We start from the raw sequence: 9,647 nt of genomic DNA, 5'->3' as shown, positions 1-9,647 counted from the left end.
ACACAGGGACTGAGATTCACTCTCTCACACAGGGACTGAGATTCACTCTCCCAGACAGGGTCTGAGATTCACTCTCTCACACAGGGTCTGAGATTCACTCTCTCACACAGGGTCTGAGATTCACTCTCTCACACAGGGACTGAGATTCACTCTCTCACACAGGGTCTGAGATTCACTCTCTCACACAGGGACTGAGATTCACTCTCTCACACAGGGTCTGAGATTCACTCTCTCACACAGGGTCTGAGATTCACTCTCACACAGGGTCTGAGATTCATTCTCCCAGACAGGGACTGAGATTCACTCTCTCACACAGGGACTGAGATTCACTCTCTCACACAGGGTCTGAGATTCACTCTCTCACACAGGGACTGACATTCACTCTCCCACACAGGGACTGAAATCCACATTCCCACACACGGACTGAGATTCACTCTCTCACACAGGGTCTGAGATTCACTCTCCCACACAGGTACTGAGACTCACTCTCTCACACAGGGACTGAGATTCACTCTCTCACACAGGGTCTGAGATTCACTATCTCACACAGGGTCTGAGATTCACTCTCCCACACAGGGACTGAGATTCACTCTCTCACACAGGGACTGAGATTCACTCTCTCACACAGGGTCTGAGTTTCACTCTCTCACACAGGGTCTGAGATTCACTCACTCACACAGGGTCTGAGATTCACTCTCTCACACAGGGACTGAGATTCACTCTCTCACACAGGGACTGAGATTCACTCTCACACACAGGGTCTGAGATTCACTCACTCACACAGGGTCTGAGATTCACTCTCCCAGACAGGGACTGAGATTCACTCTCTCACACCGGGACTGAGATTCACTCTCTCACACAGGGTCTGAGATTCACTCTCTCACACAGGGACTGAGATTTACTCTCCCACACAGGGACTGAGATTCACTCTCTCACACAGGGACTGAGATTCACTCTCTTACACTGGGACTGAGACTCACTCTCTCACACAGGGACTGAGATTCACTCTCTCACACAGGGACTGAGATTCACTCTCTTACACTGGGACTGAGACTCACTCTCCCACAGAGGGGCTGAGATTCACTCTCTCACACAGAGACTGAGATTCACTCTCTCACACAGGGTCTGAGATTCACTCTCCCACACATGGACTGAGATTCACTCTCTCACACAGGGACTGAGATTCACTCTCTCACACAGGGACTGAGATTCACTCTCTCACACAGGGACTGAGATTCACTCTCTCACACAGGGTCTGAGATTCACTCTCTCACACAGGGACTGAGATTTACTCTCCCACACAGGGACTGAGATTCACTCTCTCACACAGGGACTGAGATTCACTCTCTTACACTGGGACTGAGACTCACTCTCTCACACAGGGACTGAGATTCACTCTCTCACACAGGGACTGAGATTCACTCTCTTACACTGGGACTGAGACTCACTCTCCCACAGAGGGGCTGAGATTCACTCTCTCACACAGAGACTGAGATTCACTCTCTCACACAGGGTCTGAGATTCACTCTCCCACACATGGACTGAGATTCACTCTCTCACACAGGGACTGAGATTCACTCTCTCACACAGGGACTGAGATTCACTCTCACACAGAGTCTGAGATTCAATCTCCCACACAGGGTCTGAGATTCACTCTCCCACACAGGGACTGAGATTCACTCTCTCACACAGGGACTGAGATTCACTCTCCCACACAGGGACTGAGATTCACTCTCTCACACAGGGTCTGAGATTCACTCTCCCACACAGGGACTGAGATTCACTCTCTCACACAGGGGCTGAGATTCACTCTCCCAGACAGGGACTGAGATTCACTTTCTCACACAGGGTCTGAGATTCACTCTCTCACACAGGGACTGAGATTCACTCTCTCACACAGAGTCTGAGATTCAATCTCCCACACAGGGTCTGAGATTCACTCTCCCACACAGGGACTGAGATTCACTCTCTCACACAGGGACTGAGATTCACTCTCCCACACAGGGACTGAGATTCACTCTCTCACACAGGGTCTGAGATTCACTCTCCCACACAGGGACTGAGATTCACTCTCTCACACAGGGACTGAGATTCACTCTCCCAGACAGGGACTGAGATTCACTTTCTCACACAGGGTCTGAGATTCACTCTCTCACACAGGGACTGACATTCACTCTCCCACACAGGGACTGAGATTCACTCTCTCACACAGGAACTGAGATTCACTCTCCCACACAGGGACTGAGATTCACTCTCCCACACAGGGACTGAGATTCACTCTCTCACACAGGGACTGAGATTCACTCTCCCACACAGGGACTGAGATTCACTCTCTCACACAGGAACTGAGATTCACTCTCTCACACAGGGTCTGAGACTCACTCTCTCACACTGGGACTGAGATTCACTCTCTCACACAGGGACGGAGATTCACTCTCTCACACAGGGTCTGAGATTCACTCTCCCACACAGGGTCTGAGATTCACTCTCTCACACAGGGACTGAGACTCACTCTCTCACACAGGGACTGAGATTCACTCTCCCACACAGGGACTGAGATTCACTCTCTCACACAGGGACTGAGATTCACTCTCCCACACAGGGACTGAGATTCACTCTCTCACACAGGGACTGAGATTCACTCTCCCACACAGGGACTGAGATTCACTCTCTCACACAGGGACTGAGATTCACTCTCCCACACAGGGACTGAGATTCACTCTCCCACACAGGGACTGAGATTCACTCTCCCACACAGGGACTGAGATTCACTCTCTCACACAGGGACTGAGATTCAATCTCCCACACAGGGTCTGAGATTCATTCTCTCACACAGGGACTGAGATTCACTCTCCCACACAGGGACTGAGATTCACTCTCTCACACAGGGACTGAGATTCACTCTCTCACACAGGGTCTGAGATTCAATCTCCCAGACAGGGACTGAGATTCACTCTCTCACACAGGGACTGAGATTCACTCTCTCACACAGGGTCTGAGATTCAATCTCCCACACAGGGACTGAGATTCAATCTCCCACACAGGGTCTGAGATTCACTCTCCCACACAGGGTCTGAGATTCACTCTCTCACACTAGGACTGAGATTCACTCTCCCACACAGGGACTGAGATTCACTCTCTCACACTAGGACTGAGATTCACTCTCCCACACAGAGTCTGAGATTCACTCTCTCACACAGGGACTGAGATTCACTCTCTCACACAGGGGCTGAGATTCACTCTCTCACACAGGGTCTGAGATTCACTCTCCCACACAGGGACTGAGATTCACTCTCTCACACAGGGTCTGAGATTCAATCTCCCACACAGGGGCTGAGATTCACTCTCTCACACAGGGACTGAGATTCACTCTCTCACACAGGGTCTGAGATTCACTCTCACACACAGGGACTGAGATTCACTCTCTCACACAGGGACTGAGATTCACTCTCCCACACAGGGTCTGAGATTCACTCTCTCACACAGGGGCTGAGATTCACTCTCTCACACAGGGACTAAGATTCACTCTCTCACACAGGGACTGAGATTCACTCTCACACACAGGGACTGAGATTCACTCTCTCACACAGGGACTGAGATTCACTCTCCCACACAGGGACTGAGATTCACTCTCTCACACAGGGGCTGAGATTCACTCTCTCACACAGGGACTGAGATTCACTCTCTCACACAGGGACTGAGATTCACTCTCTCACACAGGGACTGAGATTCACTCTCTCACACAGGGACTGAGATTCACTCTCCCACACAGGGACTGAGATTCACTCTCTCACACAGGGACTGAGATTCACTCTCTCACACAGGGACTGAGATTCACTCTCTCACACAGGGACTGAGATTCACTCTCCCACACAGGGACTGAGATTCACTCTCTCACACAGGGACTGAGATTCACTCTCTCACACAGGGACTGAGATTCACAATATTACACAATGCCTGAGATTCACTCTCAGTTCCACCCGGCTCACACAACACAATGTCCTTTTTCCATTTTGATGTGGTGCTCCCAGTCCCATCCATCTGTTTGGGGACATTGGTTTTACATACTGTTTTATTTCCCTCCGCCACTTTCTTTCAAAGGCAAATCAGTGAACCGAAGGATCACGCTTGCACTCACTGACACAGGCCGCTACTAATTGGTCTAACATTTAGACCCGTCTTAATTTCAATCTCGTCAATAGGGACGCAGATGTGTCAGTGTCTGTCCTGATATTGAAGTCAGTTCTCTGCTCTCTCTGTATCACTGTATAAGAGCACCCCACTGTCGGTGCTGGACATCCGAAATAAACAGCAGATACTGGAAATATTCGCAACTTTTGCGGGAAGAAAAAACTTTTCGAGTTCGGCCCCACATCCTACCTTTTTCATTGTGCTGTGCAGATAACATCTGTCGAGTTTTTCATTCAAAATAAAAAAAAACTGAAGATGTTGGAAAACTGAAACAAATCAGAAATTGCTGGAAAACTCAACAGTATCTATAGAGAGAAAAACAGAGTTAACGCTTCGAGCTCAGGGACTCTCCACTTCTTTCTCTTTCTGCACAGATGCTGCCAGACCTGCCGAGTTTCTCCAGCAAGCTTTGTTTTTATCTATAGAGTTGTTGCTCAGTTTAACATGAATTTAAATTTTAAAATATCTGATAATCCCCACAAATGTTGAATTCTTTTGTGTTTGCGAATAATAGCTCTACCCCCTTTACTTTGTTACCCTCTATTCACTATTAGACCATGTCATTTTGTGTCTAAAATATGAAGCATCATTGTAAAGACTAGTCATACAGTATATTCAAACCTAGTTGAACAACAGTAGTTAATGAAAATGCCATATTAAGGACTAAACCCGAATTGCTGATTGCCCAACCACCAAGTAACATTGGTGCTAAAGGACTATCTGACGTCAGCACGGCAGAAATCTATTCACAGACTGATACAACACAAGATAGCCATTTGGCCTGTCATGGTGAGCTGACAGTTTTGTTGGGCTATCCAATTCATTCCACTCCCCTGCTCTTCCCCAAGAGCCCATAGTTAACTTCCCTTCAATTAGTTGTATGTCACCCTTTAAAAGTTACCATTGAAACTAGATAGGTCAATTTTGGACAGTAAAGGAATTAGGGGTTATGGAGAGCAGGTGGCTAAATAGAGCTGCGTTCACCAAAAGGTCAATCAATCTTATTGATTGGTGGAGCAGGTTCAATGGACACCATGGCCTCCTCTTGCTCCTATTTCTTATGTTCTTATGCTTTCATGCAATCCATTCCAAATCATAACATATAGCTTTGTAAAAAAAAAGTCATCTTTGGTTCTTTCATCAATCATTTTAAAACCCTATCTTCTGGCTAGCAACTCTTCCATTAACCTAGTGCTCATTACTAACTCTAGCAACATCCTTAATGATTTTGAACACTTATTCCTAATCTCTTCTTAAACATTGTATTATAAGGAGATCAATTCAGCATCTTCAGTCTCTGATTACGTCCTTCAGTTTTGATGCCATTGCTATAAATCCACTACATAATTTCTTTCTGACATTGCCATGTTTCATAATGTGCTCAATTGAACAACGTTCCAGGGGATTCTTAACCAGTGCTGGATAAAGGTTTTGCATAATATCCTTATGTTTGTACTATATGCACCTATGAATAAAGTTAAGGATCAACTTTTTTGCTAAACAGCTTTTCAACTTTTCCTCACCAATTTTATATGCACATGCAGATCTCCCTGCTTCTGCATCCCTTTAAAAATTGTGTTATTCAATTCTGCAAGTTCATATCTCTCAGCAGTCTTTGCTGTAATAGTCAAACAACTTACCAACTCTCTTGGTAGTATCCTGACACTTGGAAAATAGCAAGTGATTGGGTGACCATTACTTTTCATAGACCTCTATGAATTATTGCCTTCACAAGAAGAGGCATGGAGGAGATGATTAGATTTTTTAAAAGTCACAATTATAAGACCAAATTTTTAAATCCATTCTTCCTTCTTTTAATGTCCCACAGTATTCCTTACACAAGACTGGGTTTATATAATTGGAGATCAATCGATTTAATTATATAATAGTTACATTACAATTACATAATTCAAGTCTGATATGTATTCTAATTTTCAATGCTCCAAGATGGTCATTTGCATTTAGTAAAGGTGTGACATTATGTCCATGTTCCCTTAACATTAAAGATCAGTCTGTCATCAGTAGCAAAGCTCTGTGTATGTACCAAAAATGAACACTGCCTGTCTCTTTCTGATTGCTACACATAAAATATTAATCTATTTGCTAATACAATGACCTATGTAAATTATCTTTAATCAATCTCCTCAACCATGCAATGTTCTAAATGAACAAACTAAATTCAATTAACTAAACAAGCAGCTAATTAATGTCATTAGCAGATAATGTTGTCTTCCTGCTGCAAATTGCACAATTTCATAATGATTTGGGAAAACAAGGAAGATGACTATGAGTGTTGAGACCAAACTTCACAGATTCAGGATAGTTCTTCATGGCAGTATTCAAGCTCCAATTATCTTCAGTTGCTTCATCAATGGTTTTACCTCAATGAATGAGGTGGGAGCACAGCACAAAGCTCTGGGAAAGTAATTAACAGTTCTCTTTTGCAATTTTTAATAATTCATTCCTCTGCCCCATTGTAATCAAGCTCCTCTCTGGATATTGCTTACTCTCTTTCCTTTGTAGCTACAAATTGATCTCTGAAAGCTTAGACCAGCTGGCCTGAGTTTGATATGACTCTCCTTTGCAAATTGTTGCATATATCAAAATAAGTTTGGGAATGGTATTACTTAATATTTTCCATAACACTCCTTCAAAGGCTATATAAGATTAGACATACCAGACTTGGAATATTAACTCTGTTTCTCTCTCCAAAGATGCTGTGAGGGTTTCTCCAGCACTTTTTAAAAATTTCATGTAAGATTAATCATACGTTAACTGTCATTGATATAACAAATTGTTTATGCCAATAAAAGTAATTTCTTTGTCATGAATTGATGCTATAATTTGTACATAAAGTGATGAAACAAAGAATGATAAGAGCAATTGAAATATGGCACACAAAAAAACCCTTAAAGGTACTGATGAGAAAGTTTGGTGAAGAATATTTTTCATTTGTGCACCAAAATGTCTCTGCCCTGTTTCAAATCTCAAGGTAATTCTTGCAGACAGAGGAAGACACAATAAATTCCCTTCTCACACACAGAACTCCTCACTGAGGTTGAAGTAGAACACAGTGATGGGATTTTGAGTCTTACTAATCTATGCAACCTGGAGAGGTGTTTGGAACATAAGTACTGTTAATCTAATTATAAACCACTTAAATAGAAAACGAATACATGTAAAGCCATATTCAACACAAGCTTGAGTTTTAATCCTTAAATCAGACAACTCAACATTTCTTCTTGAAACTATTGAATATAATGTCCTACTATCACATTCACCCAGTCTGGATAAATTGTTGGTTTAAGAGATATATGCATATGTTTAACAAATGTGTTCTGCTCAGTCTGTAAAATGTGGCTGACAGTTCCATGAATGTAGCTTTTCTCTAGAAAAGATTCATCCCAAATATATATCACTGAGATCTTAGTAGATATTTTTGGCACATAAATGACTTAAGCAGCAGACCTCAAGAAAGGAATATCATTTCAACTCTGAAGATAATGTCTTGTATTAACTGCCTTAATCATCAAATGAGACAATGTTATTTAAGCTGTCTCCTCCGTCACATTGAGCCATATTTTCTTTTACCATTAAGGCCTCAAATACAATATGTGGTGGATTGTACTTGATAGGTCATCACTTGTTGAGCGGTGACCTTCTAGAGGTTTATAAAATCATGAGGGCCGTGGATAGAGTAAATAGCCAAGGTATTTTTCCTCAGGACCAAAACTAGAGGGCATAGATTTAGGGTGAGAGGGGAAAGATTTAAAAAGGACCTAAGGGGCAACCTTTTCACGCAGAGGGTGGTGCATGTATGGAATAAGCTGCCAGAGGAAGTGATGGAGATGGGTACAACTGCAACATTTAAAAGGCATCTGGATGGGTATATGAATTGGAGGGGTTGGAGGGATATGGGAGAAATGTTGGTAAATGGGACTAGGTCACATTGGGATGACTGGTAGGCTGGAAGGGTTTGGCTGGAAGTATTTGTTTCCATGCGGTATAACTCCTTGATTATGGCTCTATTATGTAATTAAGGTATTTAATATATATACTTTAGCAATACAATGCAATATTTGCAGACGAACATTGTTGATATTTTAAAATATATATGCTAGTTACTTTTTCAGAGCCTTGAATTTGTGGGCAAAAAAATGGAGACTGCAAAGACGTTTCTTAGTTCGTAAATGTATTGGTAGCAATATCAATGAAAGCAATGTTGAAAATATGTATATGTTCACACTAACAAGAAGGAAAGGAAAGCTGTAGAACTGATTGGTATAAATAAATGATTTTATTTGCATTAGGATTTTATTTTACCCCTCTCCTTAAGTCTCTAATTATGTCCAGAATTCAGTGTTGCACCTGTTTGGAAAGTTTGATTGTGTTGACTTAGATATATTGAGTTGTGATATATGTGGTGCTGAAATAATTGTTAATAAATGCAATAATGTCTACTTAATGAAACTTGTTGTTTTGTGTGACATTTTTACTGCAGTTTGCCAAGAGATCGAGTACTGACGTATTTTATGATTTGGAGATGCCGATGTTGGACTGGGGTGTACAAAGTTAAAAATCACACAACACCAGGTTATAGTCCAACAGGTTTAATTGGAAGCACTAGCTTTCGGAGCGACGCTCCTTCATCAGGTGGTTGTGGAGGGCTCGATCGAAGCGTCTGTTTCCGTGCTGTACGACTCCATGACTCTAAATCAAAAATTCTTTATTTCAAACATTAAAACTCTAGAAGTCTCTCCATAAAATCATTAGAAATGTTTTTCTTTCCAACCTTCATGAAGTCTCTCCAGAGTTATTCCTCTAAGATCGCTCAGTCTCTCTGTTTAAGTTTCCACCCTCTCTGAAATTGTTTTGTCTAAAAATAAATTCCTCTACATATTATATATCAGTGCCTTGCTCATTTAAGATATATTTTCTTACTCTTCTGGCCACATTAAACATTCATCAAATGGGTGTGTACAAATTAGCCCCAAAATTCAGTGCATTTTCTTGTGCACTCCCACATATTACTTACATAAGATCTAACAAATCTGTATGCTTATGCTGGTATCCTAGTATATTGTCATATAATTCTTACATAAGATCTTTCAGAAAATCTTACCAAAAACCTCATGGGAGGTTTTTGTCTCAAGCAGTTTGCATATCTTCTTTTTGTGGATCCTTAAAGCCAGATGTAAATGAAGTGCAGAACCTTCTGTATTGCTGGTGAAAAGCTTGCATGTAGGAAAGACATACAATCAGGCAGGATGGTGGTGTACCTAAACCCTCATTAGTAGAATTAAATTCTGGGTAGGAAGGACTTTGGTCAGTCTTCACACCCCACCACTAACTGAGGCCGGGACATATTTGATTAATGACGATAATCGCCTGCTGCTGGATTACTGACAGCTCTAGACAGCTCAGTTGCTATGTATGTAGCATGCATGGCAGCTAAA

Source organism: Chiloscyllium plagiosum, unplaced genomic scaffold (genome assembly GCF_037043375.1).
Source record: "Chiloscyllium plagiosum isolate Xiang-an unplaced genomic scaffold, Cpla_swu_hap1 HiC_scaffold_2, whole genome shotgun sequence".
Taxonomy (NCBI): domain Eukaryota; kingdom Metazoa; phylum Chordata; class Chondrichthyes; order Orectolobiformes; family Hemiscylliidae; genus Chiloscyllium; species Chiloscyllium plagiosum.
This window is presented reverse-complemented; position numbering follows the sequence as displayed.